Source organism: Hypanus sabinus, chromosome 14 (genome assembly GCF_030144855.1).
Source record: "Hypanus sabinus isolate sHypSab1 chromosome 14, sHypSab1.hap1, whole genome shotgun sequence".
NCBI classification, from domain to species: domain Eukaryota; kingdom Metazoa; phylum Chordata; class Chondrichthyes; order Myliobatiformes; family Dasyatidae; genus Hypanus; species Hypanus sabinus.
Window position 1 is genome coordinate 89,088,618 of NC_082719.1, and position 20,026 is coordinate 89,108,643.

Genomic DNA, 20,026 nt, shown 5'->3' on the forward strand with positions numbered 1-20,026 from the left:
TGACTCAAGTTTGAAAAGTTAAGAAAATACATAAAAACATGGTGGCAGTAGTTTTTCAGTGACAGCAGCTGTCTACACAGCTCCACTATCAAAGCATTTGTAGCATCATTGAGACTAAAGATGGTCCACCCTCAAGTACAAGTGTAATCCTGCACTTTCTTCGACCACAGAGCAGGAGCAGGAGCATATGGATTTGCTGGCAGCATCAGCTCTCAAGGTTCAAGGTGTCATAAACTATACTAGGGTTGTGCTTAGCCTTTAGTACTTGGAACACTTCATGAATCACAAAATACTCCATTCTCAGGAGGTAGGTAAATTTATTGGGCAAGAGATGATACCCCTCCCCTTGTCCAGCCATTGATACTGGTTTATTATTGTCCCATATACCAAGATATAGTGAAAAGCTTGTCTTATATATTGTTCATACAGATCAAAACATTACACAACACATTGAGGTAGAACAAGGTAAAATGATAGCAATGCAAAATAAAGTGTAAAAGCTGCTGGAAAAAGCACAGTGTCAGTAAACGATGAAGCACAAGTTTATAGCGGGGTGGCTTGTATCTATCTTATTGTAAAGTTTGTTCAAGAGTTGATAACAGTGAGATAGAAGCTGTCTTCGAAGCTGGTAGTATATGTTTTTGGGCTTTTGTAGCTTCTGCCAAAAGGGAGAGGGGAGAAAGAGAATGCATGGGTTGATGGGGTCTTTAACTATGTTGGCTCCTTTATTGAAGCAGCAAGAAGATTCAGCCCGTTACATCATGGGTAAAACCTTCCCAACCATCGAGCACATTACATGAAACATTGCCTTAGAAAGGCAGCATGCTTCATCAAAGATTCTCAACATCCAGCCCATGCTCTTTTCTCCCTGCTGTCATCAGGTAGAGGGTACAGGTATCTCAGGACTCACACCACCCAGTTCAAGAACAGTTGCTACCCCTCAACCATCAGGCTCTTGAACAAAAGAGGATAGCTACACATTTAATAACTCTGCTTTATTATTATGCTATGTTCAATATTTACTTATTTCTGTATTTGCACAGTTTCTTTATAGTTTACAGTTACTTTTCTATAGATTTGCTATGCATGTCGTCAGAAAAAGAATCTCAGTATGTGGTGACATGTATGTACTCTGATAATAAATTTTATTTTAAACTTTGAACTTTGAAGTAAGACAGAGTCCATAGAGGGCAGGTCAGTTCCTATGATATGCTGAGCTGTGTTCACAACTGCAGTTTCTTGTGGTCACAACTGCAGTTTCTTGTGGTCACATACGAAGCAGTTGCCTTACCAAGCCATTATACATCCACGATAGAATGTTTTTTATGGTGCATTGATAAAAGTTGGTAAGAGTTGATGGGAACATGTCAACTTTTTAAACTCCTGAGCTTTATTAGCCATGGCATCAGGACCACCTATCAGTGATATTACAGCTTAGAACTCGAAGCTCTCTGCTCTCTCAACCTCAGGCATCTTGTATGTAGACAGGAGAATGTGCACAGTACCTCTCTCTCAAGTCAATGAACAGCTCTTTTGTTTTGAAACTTTGATGGAAAGTTGTTGTCACAATACTGTGATGCTGTAGATGACAGCTGCTAAAGTAAAAGCCACAGCATCACAAGGCATTTATACCTATGATCAGTTCACCCTTCCCCAGAACTAGCTTGCTAAGATCTCCAGCTTTAGCAGTGTGTACTCTTCACAGTACATATTTGTAAGCAGGTGAAAAGAATTGTTATCTCAGGGTCTCCAGCAAGAGGAGGAGGAAGAAGTGGGCATTATCAAAGGGTAGAAGACCAGGACGAAACAGAGAAGCCAAGATGGGAAAGAGGAAAGAGGATAGATTGGGTCACCATTAGTAGACAGTCACATGGTGTCTCTTTTGACCCAAGTGTTGACATTGCCACAACCTTGCCAGTTCTAATCATGACTAAGTGGAGAAGGTACAAGGGACCATTTTCTGACACTGTTACCTTACTTGCTCAAAATACTGATTGATATTTGGACATATTCTTTCCAACCAACCAAATGAATTATGAATGACGACACAGTCCCTCACAGTGAACAGCTGGCTTCTAAATAAGGACTGCCAAAGGGCAAAGCCTTTCATGCCAGAAACTTGAAATCAAAAAATTAATCGTACAGGTTTTCATCCTTGTAAAATCAATCATGCCACATCAAGGTGCATACAGGTGGACAAAGCTTAAAAATTCTTATATTCTTCAGCAATACTATGAGACGCAATCCAGTCACATACTTGTGTACCTTGAATAAGGTTTGCATCAGGAGACTTTGTAAACCTTCTGTTTATTAGAATAGAAGAACAAGGCTGCATTTTGGGTACTATATGGCTTCTCTCTCGCGATTTCCAACATATCCAGAGTTAGCATTGCTGCTTCCCAATGATCTACTCTACTACTTTACCCTCATTATCAGAAATCACAGCAGAGGTTGACTTTACCAATTCTTAAACTTGTTCCACCATTCAAAATAGTCATGATTGGCCTGACCTTGGCCTAACTTAATTTTCTTCCCCAATCCCTATAACCATTGAATCTATTTTAGTCCAGTAATCTATCTCAGCCTTAAATAGATTTAATGGTTCTGCCCCACAACTCCCTGATGTAGGGAATTCCAAAATAGAACACAAAATTCAGATTTAAAACCTGGTGACATAAGACCAGAAGACTTAGGAGCAGAATTAGGCCATTCAGCCCATTGTGTCTACTCTGCGATTCCATTATGACCGATCACTCAACCCCATACACCTTTCTCACTATATCCTTTGATGCCCTGGCAATCAGGAAACCATCAACTTCCACCTTAAATATATCCACAGGCTTGGCCTCCATTGCAGTCTGAAGCAGTGCATTCCATAGATGCACTACACTATGGCTGAAAAACGAAAATCTCCTTATCTCTGTTCTAAAAGGTCACTCCTCAGTTGTGATGCTGTGTCTTCTAGTTCTAGACACCCCGCCATAGGAATCATCCTCTCTGCATCCAGCCTATCTAGTCCTTTCAACATTTAGTAGGTTTAAATGAGATTCCCCCCTCATCCCCCACAATCTCCTAAATTCCAGGCAACAATATTTCCCCCAATATTAACAAAACAAAACAGCTAGCCATTGACTGAGGAAGTTGGATGGAATGCAGGCTCCTACCTGTATCAATGGTGTCAAGGTAAGGTGGTTGTGAGCTTCAAATTCTCATATGTACATATCAGCAACATGTCCTGATCCAACCACATAGACACAACGGCCAACAGAATACACCAGCACTTCTACTTCCTCAGAAGACTAAGGATATTTGTCATATCCCCAAAGAACCTCACCGTATTTTATAGATAAACCAAGGAATGCACCCTACCAAGATGAATCATAACATGGTATGGCAACTGCTCTGCCCAAGACTGCAATAATTTGCAGAAAGATGTGAACACAGTCCAGTCCATCACAAAAAAAAAGACAACCTTTGCAGGATTGACTCTGTCTGCGCTTTCTTCTTCCTCTGAAAAGCAGCCAACATAATCAAGTACTCCTCCTCCTGGTCTTTCTCCCTTCTACCCCACCCCCTCCCCATTCCACCCATCAGACAAAAGATAGAAAGGATTGAGAATGCATACAATCAGGCCCATGGACAGTTTCCATCCCAATGTTATAAGACTCTTGATTGGCTCTCTTGTAATGGTGAACTCATGATCTCTCATTAGGGAATTTGGACTGCATATTTTCTGTCACTGTAACATTATGTTCTATATTCTGTATTTATTTCTTTTGTGTTAGCTCAATGTACTTATGTATAGAATAATCTATTTGGATGGCTTGCAAATAAAAGCTTTACACTGCATCTTAGTGCATGTGATAATAATAAACCAATTACCAATTATCCTCTGAGAAAAGAAATCCCTTTTCATCCGTAATAAGTGGATAACTTTTTATTCTGAAGCTATTCCCCCTTGATCTAGCTTGCCCCACAGGGAAAAACAAATCTCAGCATTTACCCTCTTAAGCCCACTCAAAATCTTCTGTGGTTCAAATAGATCGCTTCTCGTTCTTCTGAGTACTAATGAATCCCATCCTGTACACAAAGTTCAGTACGACACTCCTCTGGTCCATTATTCTATATTTGCCCTTGTGTGCGTCAGTGTATTCAATTTAAATTTCTCAGCCTCAGTACTCATTGCCGTACTTCACATTGTTGTTGCAATTTCCTCAGTGCCTACAGCACTATACAAAAGTCTTAGGCACATATACAATGCCTATCAACACTACTCACCCCCAATGGAAGTCTTCATATTTCATTGTTTTACAAAATTGAATTACAGTGGATTTAATTTGGCTTTTTTTACACTGAACAGAAAAAGACTGTTGAAAACAAATCTCTACAAATTGATCTAAATTAATTACAACCATAAAACTCAAAATATTTGATTGCATAAGTATTCACCCTCTTCACGCCAGTATTTAGCAGATGCACCTTTGGCAGCAGTTACAGCCTTGAGTCTGTGTGGATAGGTCTCTGTCAGCTTTGCACATCTGGACACTGCAATGTTTCCCCATTCTTCTTTAGAACACTGCTCAAGCTCTGTCAAAAACACGAGAAGACTGCAGATGCTGGGAATCTAAGCAACACACACAAAATGCTGGGGGAGCTCTGCAGGCCAGGCAGCATCTATGGAAAAGAGTTCAACTGATGTGTTGGACCACAAGACAGCAGAAAGAAAGGTTGAGGAGTCAGAGTAAGAAGCTGGGGGAGAGGGGAGGGGGAAAGCCAAGATGAAAGGTGAAACCGGGAGGGGGGGAGAGTGAAGTAAAGAGTTGGGAAGTTGATTGGTGAAAGAGCTGCAGGGCTGGAAAAGGGGGAATCTGATAGGAGAGGACAAAAGGCTATGGAAGGAAAAAAAGGGGGAGGAGCACCAGAGGGAGGTGATGGGCAGGCAAGGAGATAAGGTGAGGGAGAGAAAAGGGGGTGGGGAATGGTGAGGGAGGGAAGCCATTACTGGGGAAGTTTGAGAAATCGATGTTCGTGCCACCTGGTTGGAGGCTACCCAGACAGAATATAAGGTGTTGATCCTCCAACCTGAATGTGGCCTCATCACGACAGTAGAGGAGGTCATGAATTGACGTGTAGGATCAGATGTGCCACTTGTTCTGCTTGCAAGGATAAGTGCCAGGAGGGAGATCAGTGGGGAGTGACAAATAGACAAGGGAGACTGTGTCTCTATCAGTTTTCCACATCTGGACACTGCAATTTTTCCCCATTCTTCTTTTCAAAACTGCTTAAGCTCTATCAGATTGCATGGGGATTGTGAGTGAACAGCCCTTTTTAAATTCAGCCACAAATTCTCAATGGGATTGAGGTCTGGACTTTGACCTGGACACAACAGGAAATTAACTTTATTGTTTTAAAGCCATTCTTTGGTTTTATGTCTTGTATATTTTATATCTTTTATATCTTTGGCTTTATACGTGGGGTCATTGTCTTGCTGGAAAACAAATCTTCTCCCAAGTCACAGTTCTCTTGTAGACTGCATCAGGGTTTCTTCCAAGATTTTCCTGTATTTTGCTGCATTCATTTTACCCTCTACCTTCACAAGCCTTCTGGGGCCTACTGCAGTGAAGCATCCCTACAGCAAGATGCAGCCAACACCATGCTTCACGGTAGGGATGGTATGATTGTGATGATGGTGTTTAGTATGATGGTCGAGAAGCTCAATTTTGGTTTCATCAAACTGTACAACCTTCTTTCAGCTGATTTCAGAGTCTCCTACATGTCTTCTTGCAAACTCTAGCTGAGATTTCATGTAAGTTTTTTTTTCAACAGTGGCTTTCTCTTTGCTGTTCTCCCATAAAGTGTGACTGCCGAAGCACACATGAAACAGCTATTGTATGTGCAGTCTCTCCTATCTCAGATACTGATGCTTGTAAGTCCACTTTTTGCAGCCATTCTGTTTTTGAGGATGGCCTGCTCTAGGCAGATTATAGCTGTGCCATATTCTTTCCGTTTCTTGATGATTGCCTTAACTGCACTCCAAGGGGTAGTCAGTGATTTGGAAATTTTCTTGTATGTATCTGCTGATTGGTGATTTACAATAACCTTTTTGCGGAGTTGCTTGGAGTGTTCTTTTGTCTTCGTGGTGTAGTTATTGCCAGGATATTGACTCACTAGCAGTTGGACCTTCCAGATACAAGTGTATTTTTACTGTAATCAATTGAAACACCTTACTGTACACAGGTCTCCAAAAACAGACCACCATTTAATTTCTAAAACCATTTGGCTGCACCAGTGATGATTTGGTGTATCATGTCAAAGGGGCTGAATAGTTATGCAATCAATTATTTTATGTTTTACATTTGTAATTAATTTAGATCATTTTGTCGAGATCTGTTTTGATTTTGACACGTAAGAGTCTTTTTCTGTTGATCAGAGTCAAAAAAGCCAAATTAAATCCATTATGATTCAATGTGAAAAATTCCAAGGGAGGTAAATACTTTTTATAGGCACTGTATATAGCTAAGGTGTCTAAGAATTTTGCACAGTACTGTATTTATCAACTTGGAACGGACAGCGAGTTTGTAAACCTGGCGGGAGCAAAAGATGTTGGGAATGGCGAGTGTAGGGTGCTGCGGAAGGGGTGTAAGACAGATGGCAAGGAAGGAATGCCAGGGCGGAGGGTGGCACGAGTGCAAGCACACCCAGCCCTGAAACACCAGCCAAGTCATTTGGTTCTAAACAATTGGTGTTATTGATCATTACAGAACATCTCTCTGGTGCTTCTCACTCCCTCTCATCTTCCTTCCTGTTTTTCCAACCATGATTTCCCTCTCCCTGCCCCTTCCAATTCTCAGTCCACAGTTTCTCATCATTCACATATGTCATGAAATTTATTTTTTTGTGTGGCAGCAGTACAGTGTAATACATAAAATTACTACAAAATCATGTTTATGTCTGAGGAACCCAGGTTACAGTGTATATATATATGAGCCTAAGATGTTTGCACAGTACTGTATAAGATGTAAAATCAACAAGTTGCCGCTCTGACAAGCTTTTGACTGATCTCTTCCCTCTTCCTCTCCAATAAATTCACACCAACTTCTGTACTTGGCCCATGTCCCTCCGTTCCTCCTAATCTCAAAATATCAGAAAACCTATCAGTCATCTTTTCTTCCCTTCATATAGAATAATTTGGCTCCTCCCAATATCTTTAACAGGGAAAGCCCATGTAACTGTGAGAGGCTAGAGAGTTGGTTGCTGTGGTCTTTACAGAGATTTTTGTATTGTCGCCATCCACAAATGAGGTCCCAGAGAACTGGAGAGCAGCCAATTGGTCAAAAGTCAATTGGTATTACAGGCTTGTGAGCTTTACATCAATGGTATGAAATTATTGGAGGAGATTCTTAGGGATAAGATTGACTTGCATTTGGAGAAGCTTGTGCTTTTTGGGGATAGCACACTTTCAGGTTTTGAGTGGGTCAGGTCATGTCTTACTGAGATTTTGAGGAGATGACAATGATTACAGATGAGGGTTGGGAAGATGGATGTTTCTGCATGCAGTTAAGTAAGGCATTTGTCAAGGTCCCTCATGAAAGTCCCAGAATTTGGATCCAGGGAAACTTGATAGATCGGATACTAAATTGGTTTATCTGTAGAAAACAGGGGGTAATGGTGGAGAGATGTAGTGCTCACTGGAGTACTCTCTGTGACTAGTGGTGTTCTGTGCTAGAATCTCTGTTAATTGTGAACTATAAATGATTTAGATGAAAATGTGGATGGGCTGATTAGTACCTTTGCAAACAAAGTAAAAATGTGGATAGTGAAGAAATTAGAAACATAGAAGATCTACAGCACAATACAGGCACTTTAACCCACAAAGTTGTGCCAAACATTTCCCTACCTTAGAAATTACTAGGTTTATCTATAGCCCTCTAGTTTACTAAGCTCCATGTATCTATCTAAAAGCCACTTAAAAGACCCTATCGTATCCACCTCCACCACCGTTGCCAGCAGCCCATTCCACGCACTCACCACTCTTTGAGTAAAAAACTTACCCCTGACATCTCCTCTGTACCTACTCCCCAGCACCTTAAACCTGTGCCCTCTTGTGGCAACCATTTCAGCCCTGGGGAAAAACCTCTGACTATCCACACGTTCAATGTCTCTTATCGTCTTGTGCATCTGTATCAGGTCACCTCTCATTTTCCTTCGCTCCAAGGAGAAAAGGCTGAGTTCACTCAATCTATTCTCATAAGGCATGCTTCCCAATCCAGGCAACATCTTTGTAAATCTCCTCTACACCCTTTCTATGGCTTTTACATCCTTCCTGTAGTGAGGCGACCAGAACTGAGCACAGCACTCCAAGTGGGGTCTGACCAGGGTCCTATATAGCTGCAACATTACCTCTCAGCTCCTAAATTCAATTCCACGATTGATGAAGGCCAATACACCGTATGCCTTCTTAACCAATTCTTCTGATTGTACTGATGGTGAGAGAGGAAGTGTTTAAAGGAAATATGCAGGGCAAGGTTTTTACACAGAGATTGAAAGGTGACTGTGATGTGCTGCCAGGGGAAGTGGTGGAAGCTGATATAGTCATGATAATCTAAAGACATTTAGATAAGCCAACAGGCATGTAGAGCATGAGGAAAGATGAATCATGTGCAAGTTTAAATTGTCATTATTGTCAGCATGGGACAAAAGGCATGTTCCTGCACTGTTTTGTTCTAGGATCTCTGTCTATTTTGCTGCTCCGCTTCCCCATGATCACTGAAGTCTTGCACAAATAAAAGTTTCCCCACTAGCTTTTATGTACCCTTTCTCTACATAGACTGACGTTTGTTCTTCTATTATTTTTCTATTTATAAAGCACTGTAGGATTCTTTTCTCACAAATAAAGGAGCTTCATAAATACAAGTTGTTGTGATTGATATGTGTTCCTGGTAAGCAAAACTCCCCACCGGGAGAATGATTCTGAAAAACTAAGCACTAATGAATGGGTCTCCATTGAAGAAATTGGCAAAGCAGAAAGCTTTCAAAATGACTGGTGATCACGCTATGACAGCATTCCGTCAATGTCAGGCAATTGTTAGGAAGGCTAATCATTTCTAATCATTTGATTACAAAACAAATTTGTAACTATGGCATTTGCAAGTGGAGATGAATTTGGAACTTAAGAGAACAAAAAAAAAGCTGACATGTGACGTGATTACCATCTTCAAGCTAATAGAAAAGATAAAATACACATAATGCAAGTTAAATTTAAATGCATCTGTGAGGTTAACGTTGATACAAACTGATAAAACAGGTGCAGATGCTAGAAATTTAAAATAGAAGCTTTCCAAAGACTCATTGAGTGATAGCAGTAATTAATAAGGGTAAGTAAGTTTTGGATGCTAAGGTTAAGAAAAGTAAGGGTTAGTAAGATGGCGCCCACATACAACGCTCCTTCAGTCAATACCTTCCATCTTGATCACAAAACCAAATAGTCCACTTCTTTTATGTCGGTTACATTTGTTTTTCATCTTGGATGTGAGTCTGGAACTGCTGGGGCTTGTGATTTGCTGTTTGGAGATAGTTTGGATGTTTCAGAGATCTGCATTCTCTGAGAAGAAAACTGATGGCAGACTGGCTGTGGGACCAGGCGCAAACAAATGTTTGACTCCTTTTTTCTGATTAAAGCTTCTATTGTCCGCTGATTAAAGTGACAAGAGAGATTGAAGCATCGAGGAAGGTGAGCGCCGGCTGCCACAATAATTCTTTTGATCACTATACTACAGGAGAGGGGAGAGCCTGCCACTGTTCCCGAAGAGTATTCCCCAGGTTTTCTGCATTTTGGATCTGGTCTTGGACTCTAGATTTTTTTTTCAATCTTATAATTTGTCATATTCTGTGTTTTATGCCCACCTTTCTCATTTGCTTTTGTGCGGGGGTTCAGTGGTCAAAGTGCCTGTTTGATTTTGTTCATCTGCTAGTGACAACATCTACTCACCCCTACCCCTCAGGATCTAGAAAGTTTTACTATGAACACGTCTCATTCTGCTAAACTCCTTAGGAATACTGACCCAACCTGTTTAGCTTCTCTTGTAATAAAATCTTCAAGTCCCTGGAATTTGCATGGTGAATTTCCTTTGGACTGCCTCCAATGCTATTATATTCTTTCTTAGATGAAGGGACAAAAACTGTGGGAAAGCTCCACATCTTCCCTTACCAATTTCTCATCCAACTATAATAAAACTTTGCTACTTTCAAACACCAACCCATAGAGTTTCTGGAACAAAACATGTAAATTGCATAAAACCAACGCTAAGGCTATAAGCCAGCTGTTTGAACAGCTACAGCTGTATGAACCATGCCTTCCAGTTAACATGGAGCTTATCTGACAAGTTCAAGGGCAACCACCAGAGGTTAGTGAGGTCATATTATTGCAGCAGTATCTGAATGAAACCTGGCCAAAAATTCAACAACATGATTAGTGTGAGAACACCGGCAGCATCCCTGCTGGTTGAAGATATTTAACATTTAGCTTTTTTTTTATCATGGTTGGGAAATGATTAAAAAATGGTAAATATTGCATATCTTCAGGCCAGCCTGCATCCATCAAGAGAAAAGGAGGAAACAGTTTCATTTAATACAGTCAGCAGTATGGAAACAGAGTTTTATAAATGTTGGTAAAAAGCAGTAAAATAGCATTTCAGCAATCCTTTCATCAGAAATTTTGCAGAAAATATTGGGAAGACTCTTTGTAATGAGACATTCACTCCTGAGTATATAAAGGGCAATCAGACTTTGACAGAATTCCCTCTCTGAGTTGCTCAAAAATATCAAGAATGTTCAAAAACTACTGAAATTTTCAAGTTAAAATCTGTCAAATTACTTTCTGCTTTCCAGCATAATCAGGAATCCTGCCAGAACTAAAATTATTTGCTCATTTATTATATTCTGTAACCTCAGTGGGTTTCAGTGATCAGACCAAACGTACCAGATTGATTCCTGGGATGGCAGGACTTTCATATGAAAAAAGACTGGATCAACTAGGCTTATACTCACTGGAATTTAGAAGATTGAGGGGGGATCTTATTGAACCGTATAAAATTCTAAAGGGATTGGACAGGCTAGATGCAGGAAGATTGTTTCCGATGTGGGGAAGTCCAGAATGAGGGGTCACAGTTTAAGGATAAAGGGGAAGCCTTTTAGGACCGAGATGAGGAAAAGCTTCTTCACACAGAGAGTGGTGAATCTGTGGAATTCTCATCCACAGGAAACAGTTGAGGCTGGTTCATTGGCTATATTTAAGAGGAAGTTAGATATGGCCCTTGTGGCTAAAGGAATCAGGGGGTATGGAGAGAAAGCAGGTACAGGGTTCTGAGTTGGATAATCAGCCATGATCATACTGAATGGCGGTGCAGGCTCGAAGGGCCGAATGGCCTACTCCAGCACCTATTTTCTATATTTCTATGTTTCTACACAGTGATGTCCTTGATGGGTGGAGGGGTGGAGATTTGTCTCTAACCAAAGCTGGTGAAAGGTGCTCCGTCCCTCTGCTAGCCTGCAGGCGACCCTTGAGCAAGATGTAGCACCGGCTTAGTGTCGCCCCTGCTGGGGTCACATAAAGCTACAGGAGCAGGTGGTGGATGGTTGTATGAGCAGCTGGTACATATCACGAGATGTACAGATCGTACACTGCATACAATTGTTAAAGGAATGGAAGAAGAAAAAACAAAAATGGTCCATTATTCTTAAACAGTCAAATATGCACTTAAGTTGGAGCTCATCTTGAACTAGTCTGTCACCCACACACTGGACCCTTAGTCTGCATAAAAGAACACACCACCTTCCGAATGTCACTCGAAATCCATCTCGAACAAACGGGTCTCCTGTGGGAGTATTGCTCTTTCCTCCTTGAAGCCATTTATCTGCACAAAGTACCTGGGATGGCATCCTCAGCCATCTTCCCTCCTGTTTTCTGTCAGCTCCAGCCAACCAAACCCTCCCCACACCAGTGTTCTCCAGAGCCTCCTCTCAATTCCATCATCCTGATTGGCTGATACCACATTCCTAAGGTGAAAAGCAAAGCCTCTTATCTCCGATCAAACCCAAACAGGGAGAAAGCAGAACAAACTGCTCTTACAGAACCGCTAAAATGAAATACCTTCAGCATAGTAGTAAAAATCTGAACCGTGGTGTTAGAGTTAAATCACATGTCTAGCATTTCAATGAGAGGAAGCCTTGAAAATAAAGATTTTAATAAAGGGTGTAGAAGAAAATGTTAAACAGTTAATGAATAAATGTAATCATATTTATTGTGAAAGATGTGTTTTTATTTTTATAACTAGAAATTCAGTGTGATTTTCAATTCGAAGGTAAGAAGATGAAAGTATTTTTATTGATATATATGTAGATTGTAGGCTATTGTTCTCCTTACTCTTCTGTGGGCATTGATGATAATTATATATCACAAACGTGATATTGATAATACTTATGTTTCATTGGGAAGCCTGAATTTTCCATTTTATCCTTCACTAGTTACCCTGGCTGTGCCGGAATGGAGCATGGTATTATTTGGTCTGTATTTTGCACAAACTAATGTCTTTGCTGCTGCTTTGAGCCTTACAGAAAAGATTAATTTTCAAACTCTCAGCGTGACTAAACTTTTTTGTCCACGATAAATCATGTGGCCACAAATTTGGTTAGGAAATGAAATACAATTATTTATTATTGATGAGCTATATCCCAAAGGGATTTCAACTGATATCACAGGCAAGAAATATGCAGCAATGTGTAATTTATTAGATGGAGATTTCCAAATAAATAGCTACTGTTTGTAATACACAATTTCTTCACGGAAAAGGACAGTGATAATTTTGAAAGGGAATTATCTATGGCTTTCTGAAAGACATGCAGCGCTGGATTCTCCTCCCTGGAGTGCAGCAAAGTTTGCTTTCCATCTTTTCCTTAGGAACCACTCTAAGATTGACTCTTTTCCTTGAATCAGGTTATACTTGGCTATAAGAATCCAATATAGTAAGAAACAGGCTTGGAAATTTGGAATTTCGGAAGCATTCTTTAGATGAATAGTGCAACTTCTTTGCCTTAAACAAAAATGAGTTATGTGGTGAGCCATTTCGAGGACACTAAATGCATCTTCTTCTATGCTGGATATTTATGACCTTCCATGCAGCAAACCAGGAAGCTGCATTAGATAATTGTCTAAAGATGTACAGAAGGAGAACACCGCACTGCTCTCCAAGGTGGGCAGTATTTGGAGAATGCTTATCATGGAAAAGGTGGGGCATTGGAGGGAGATCCACAAATTCAGACTGATAGGATGAGGTAATGTAGGAAATGGTGGCAAAGGTGGAGATACGTCTCTACAAAAAGAGGTGGAAGGTGCTTCTTCGCTAGCCTTAAGATCACCATTAAGGAAGGTGTAGCACCTGCTAAGCCCTTGGATCAGGGTCATGTGAAGCCATGGGAGCAAGTGGTGGATAGTCGTATGAGCAGCTGGTGCATATCACATCCTGGTTTTGACCACTGGCACCGGACAGACAATCTCTGAATTTGGACAGGGTCACCTGTCTTGTAAAGACACTGCCCAGAAGAAGGCAATGGCAAACCACTTCTGTAGAAAGATTTGCAAAGAACAATCATAGTCATGATTTCCCATATCATATGACACAGCAAAAAATGAAAGAACAATATAGATATCACAACCAGAGTATTACATACATCACTACCACTATTCTGGCTACAAGAAGATAAAAAGATTCAGCCCAGGGTATCTTTGAATCCTGGTGCAGTTGTCCATGATGTTTCAACATGAACTACGTCCCTAATTATAATACTCTCCCTTTAATGGTTGGTAACAATCAATGATTCTCATTAAAAATCATAAAAGAAATTCTGTTAATTTTCACTCTCCATCTTCAATATTCTCTCTTCTTTTGGTGAAATGATACCACACTCAATTAAAATCATGAGATGCAATAGCCTTGAATTATTAATGCACTATACAGTCTAACTCTGTTACTACATGCCCATGGTTAAAAAAATGCTTGCAACTAATTCACATGCACTCTCAGTGCTTTCTATCCATGTGCTTAAACTTAACCCTCTGTTCCCTCAATGACAAAAAGCAGTGCTCTAAATCATTTGCGAGTTGAAATTAGGAAGCAGTTAAGTACATGAAATAGCACTGGGAAAGCAAAGGCTGAAGATTACTGTAGAGAATTGCACTATAATTGGGCAGTAGTGAGTGGGGAAATCTAATTTACTAGCCAGGATCTGTAAGCACTTTTTTATAGCCTTAGGGAGAAGAGGCACACATTGTAAGGGACTGATGAACAAATCCTCCCAGAAGAACCTGAAGCACAAGGTATAGGAGGTGTTAGCTTTAAGCAGTCGATGCCAGCAGAAATGACAGTGATAAACATCCTGGGACCTCAAAATGAACAGCTAAGTGAAGTTTCATGTTTCCGGAATCCAAGTGCTTTGTCAATGAAATCCTGAAACTCGTCATCACATTTAGTGTTTCAGCTGGCATACATACAGTACTTATGAGGGAATGGTAAGTAACATATTGAAAGTAAAGTACATTCATCAAGAGATATGTGGAAATACAAATTCTCAAAACGTACACATTACTTAATGGAAGAAATAAATATCCGCCATTTGTCTTTAACACTGTGCTAAGACTTTATTTGTGTTTGCTTGCAGTGCAGCAGGTGCCCAGTAGGAGAGAATGCTTTTATGGGCATATTTATTTTGCAGATTACCCTTCAGGAAATAATTATTCCAAGTGCTGTTGGAAACTTGTATCAGAACCATAAATGTATCTTGGTGAATTTCTTTCTTTTGCTGCAGTTATACTGCCTGAAAAAGTAATCTAAACAATTGAGGGCATCTTCAAGAGGTGGTGTCTCAGGAAGGCATCATTTATCATTAAGGACCCTCACCATCTGGGACATGACCACTTCTTGTTACTACTGGTAGGGAGGAGGTACAGGAGCCTGAAGACACACATTCAGTGATTCAGGAACAGCTTCCATCCATCCATCATTAGATTTCAGAATGGTTCATGAACCCATGAACATTACTTCATGATTCCCTCCTTCTGCACTACTTATTTATTCTGTAATATATAGTAATTTTACACTGTACTGCTGCTGCAAAACAACAAAATTCATGTCATAAAAGACAGTGATAATATACTCCATTTTAATTCTGATTCTGATTCTGAAAACTCACATCCAGTTGAGTACTATCTTAAGTGTCTACTAATCACAGATTGAAACCAGAAGAAGATACAACCATGAAAACTATTTTGCTATTCAAAGGTTTCAAAGGTACATTTAATGTCAGAGAAATATATACAATATACATTTTGAAATGCTTTTTTAATGATACAACATGAGAAGAATATTAATTTCAGCCTGATTGTTGTGTCTACTGTCATAAAGCATGTTGAACATTTGTACCATTCCTTGAAGAATAAGAAAAGAAAAGAAAGCTAACCTCCTTTTTTCATTTGGTATAATATAACAAATGTGTTATAATATATTTGATATAAGACCATAAGAATTAGGTATTAGGCCTATTGAGTCAGCTCTACAATTTCATTATGGCTGATTCAATTTTCCTCTCCGCCCCAATCTTCTGCCCTGTCCCCATATCCCTTCATGCCTGGCCAACCAAGAATCTGTCAACATCTGCCTTAAATCCTTAAATATACATAAAGACTTGGACTCCACAGCAGCCAGTGGCAAATAATTCCATAGATTCATCACTCTCTGTCTAAAGAAATCCCGGAACACCATTCAAAAGGATGTCCATCTATTCTAAGGTCTTAGACTGTCCGTTATAGGAAACATCCTCTTCACATCCACTCTATCAAGGCCTTTCACTATTCGATAGGTTTCAATGAGGCCTCTCCTTATTCTTCTGAATTCTAGTGAATACAGGCCCAGAACCATCAAATGCTCTTCCTACAGCAAGCCATGCAATCCTGGAATCATTTTCATGAACCTGCTTTAAACCGTCTCCAGTTTCAGAATGTCCTTTCTAAGATGAGGCCCAAAACTGCTCCAATACACCGTGAAGCCTCACCAGTGCTTTATAAAGCCTCAACATTACATCTTTGCTTCTATTTGCTAGTCCTCTAGAAATTAATGCTAACATTGCATTTGCCTTCCTCACCACAGACTCAACCTGCAAATTAACCTTCAGGAAATACAGCATAGGGATTCCTAAGTCCTTTTGAGCCTCATTTTTATTTGCATTTTCTCTCTATTTAGAAAATAGTCAACCCTTTCATTTATTTTACCAAAGTGAATGACCATATACTTCTTGACACTGTATTTTATCTGCCATTTGTTTGCCCATTTTCCTAATCTGTCTATTTCCTTCAGTAGCCTCTCTACTTCCTCAAAACTACCGAATCCTCCAGCTATCTTCATATTTTCTGCAAACTTTGCAACAAAGCCATCAATTTCATCATCCAAATCAGTGACATATAATGTAAAAAGAATCAGTCCCAACACAGACCCCTGTGAAACACCACTATTCTCTGGCAGCAAATCAGAAATGGTTCCCACTATTCCCATTCTTTACTTCCTGCCTATCAGCCACTTATTTATCTATGTAGAATATTTCCTGTAATACCATGGGCTTGTAGATTACTAAGCACCCCATGTCTGACATCTTGTCAAAGACCTTCTGAAAATCCAAGTACACAACATCAACCATTTCTCCTTTCTCTATGCTGCTTACTATTTCTTTAAACAATTTCAACAAATTTGTCAGGCAAATTTTTCCCTTGAGGAAATATGGTGACTACTGCCTATTTTCTCATGTGCCTTCAATTAGCTTGAGATCTCATGCTTAATAATCGACTCCAACATCTTGCTAACCACTGAGGTCTGACTAACTAGTCAATAGTTTCACACACAAATTGCTGGAGGAACTCAGCAGGCCAGGCAACATCAATAGAAATGAGTACAGTTGACATATCGGGACAAGGCATGTCATCAGTATTGGAGAAACAAAGACGAAGAATCAGGAATGAAGGTGGGTGGATGGGAGGAAGAAACACAAAGTGATAGGTCAAACACAAGGGAGGGATGAAGGAAAGAGCTGGGAAGTTGATAGGTAAAAGAGATACAGGGCTGGAGAAGAGGGAATCTGATCTGAGAGAACAGAAGACTGTGGAAGAAGGAAAGGGGGAAAGGGCACCAGAGGGGAGTGATGGGCAGGTAAAGAGATAAGCTGAGAGAGGGAAACAGGAATGGGGAATTGTAAAGGGCACCATTACCTAGAGTTCAAAATATTGATGGTCATACCATCATGTTAGCAGCTACCCAGAGGTAATATGAAGTGCCCTGAAGGGTCTCAGCCTGAAATATCGACTGTACTCATTTCCATAGATGCTATCTGGCCTGCTGAGTTCCTCCAGCATTTTGTGTGGTTGCTTGAACTTCCAGCATCTGCAGATATTCTCTTGTTTGTGATTGGTTGATAGTTTCCTTTCTTCTGCCACTCTCCCTTCTTGAAGAATGGGGTAACATTTGCAATTTTCCGGTCTTCCAGAACTATTCCAGAATCTAGTGACTCTTGAAAGATCATTACTAATACCTCCCCAGTCACTTCAGCCACCTCTTCCAGAACTCTGTGGTGTACACCATCTGGACCAGATGACATTTATCTTCAGACCTTTTGTTTTCCCAAGACCCTTCTCTGTAGTTACAGTAACTTCACACTCTTCATGACCGTGGACACCTGGAACTTCCACCATATTGAAAGTGTCTTCCACAGTGAAGACTGATACAAAACACTTATTCAGTTTATCCACCATTTCCTTGTCTCCCAATACTACCCCTCCAGCATAGTTTTCCAGAAGTCTGATATCCACTCTTGCCCCTTTTACATTTTATGTATCTGTAGAAACTTTTGGTATCCTCTTAATGTTATTGGCTAGCTTACTTTTGTATTCCATAGTTACCTTCTTGATGACTTTTTAGTTCCATTCTGTTTGATTTTAAAAGCTTCCCAATCCTCTAACTCTGCACAAATTTTTGTTCTATTATAGGCTCTATCTTTTGTGTTTATGTTAGCTTTGACTTTTCTTGTTAGCCATGCTTCTGACATCTTACCTTTAGAATTCTTCTTCCTCTTTGGAATGTATATGTCCTGTGTCTTCTTAATTGCTTCCAGAAATTCCTGCCATTGCTGCTCTGCCATCATCCCTGCCAGTGTTTTCTTCCAATCAATTCTGGCCAACTCCTCTCTCATGCCTCTGTAATTCCCTTTATTCTACTGTAATACTGATACATCTGACATTAGCTTCTCCTTCTCAGTTTGAGAGCGAAACTTGATTATATTCTGATCACTTGTCCCCTAAGGGTTCTTTTACCTTAATCATTGCTGTTCATTGCACAGCATCCAGTCCAGAATAGTTGATTTCTTAATGGGCTCAACCATGAGATGCTTTGAAATGCCATCTCCCAGGCACTCTGGAAAATCCCTCTCCTGGATTCCAGTACCAACTTGATTTTCCCAATCTATTTGCATACTGAAATTCCCCATAACTATTGTAACATTGTCCTTTTGCTATGCATTTTCTAACTCATGTTCTAATTCATAGACCACATCCTTACTACTGTTTGGGGGTGTGTATATAGCATCCAGCAGGGTCTTTTTACACTTGCAGTGCCTCAGCTCCATCCTCAATGATTCAATACCTTCTAACCCTATGTTATCTCTTTCTAATGCTCTGATTTCATTTTCTACCAACAGAGCAACACTGTCCCTTTTGCCTTCCTGCCTGTCCTTACGATGCAACATGTATCCTTGGACATTAAGCTCCCAGCTGTAATCTTCATTCAGCCATGATTCAGTGATGCCTACTGCATCATACATGCGACTTGGCCACTGTGCTACAAGTTCATCTACCTTATTCTGGATATAACATGCAATCAAATGTAACACCTTCAGTCATGTGTTCAACCTTTTTGATTCTGTCCATCATTTGCCTTGCAACTCAGCCTGTTGGCTGCAATCTTGCCCTAACTACAGCCTCTCCTCACTACACATTGCCTCAGTTTGTGAACTAGCTACCTCATTTTCAGCATTATCATCTACCTTTCATAGGAACATAGACAGAGAAACATAGAAAACCTACAGCATTATACAGTCCCTTCACCCCACAAAGCTGTGGTGAACATGTCCTAACCTTAGAAATTACCCAGGGTTATCCATAGCCCTCTACTTTTCTGAGCTCCATGTACCTATCCAGGAGTCTCTTAAAAGACCCTATCGTATCCACCATTGCTGGCAGCCCATTCCACGCACTCACTGCTCTCTGCATAAAAAACTTACCCCTGACATCTCCTCTGTACCTACTTCCAAGCACCCTAAAACTGTGTCATCTCCTGCTTGCCATTTCAGCCCTGGAAAAAAAAGCCTCTGACAATCGATACGATCAATGCCACTCATCATCTTACACACCTCTATCAGGTCACCTTTCATCCTCCATCGCTCCAAGGAAAAAAGGCTGAGTTCACTCAACCTATTCTCATAAGGCATGCTTCCCAATCCAGGAAACATCCTTGTAAATCTCCTCTGCACCCTTTCTATGTTTTCCACATCCTTCCTATAGTGAGGTGACCAGAACTGAGCACAGTACTCCAGGTGGAGTCTGACCAAGGTCCTATATAGCTGCAACATTACCTCTCGGCTTCTAAACTTAATCCCATGATTAATGAAGGCCAATACACCTTATGTTTTCTTAACCACAGAATCAACCTGCATAGCAGCTTTGAGTGTCCTATGGACTCAGACCCCAAGTTCCCTCTGATCCGCCACACTGCCAAGAGTCTTACCATTAATATTACCATCATAGCTGCCATCATATTTGACCTACCAAAATGAACAACCTCACACTTATCTGGGTTGAACTCCATCTGCCACTTCTCAGCCCAGTTTTGCATCTTATCAATGTCCCGCTGTAAGCTCTGACAGCCCTCCACACTATCCT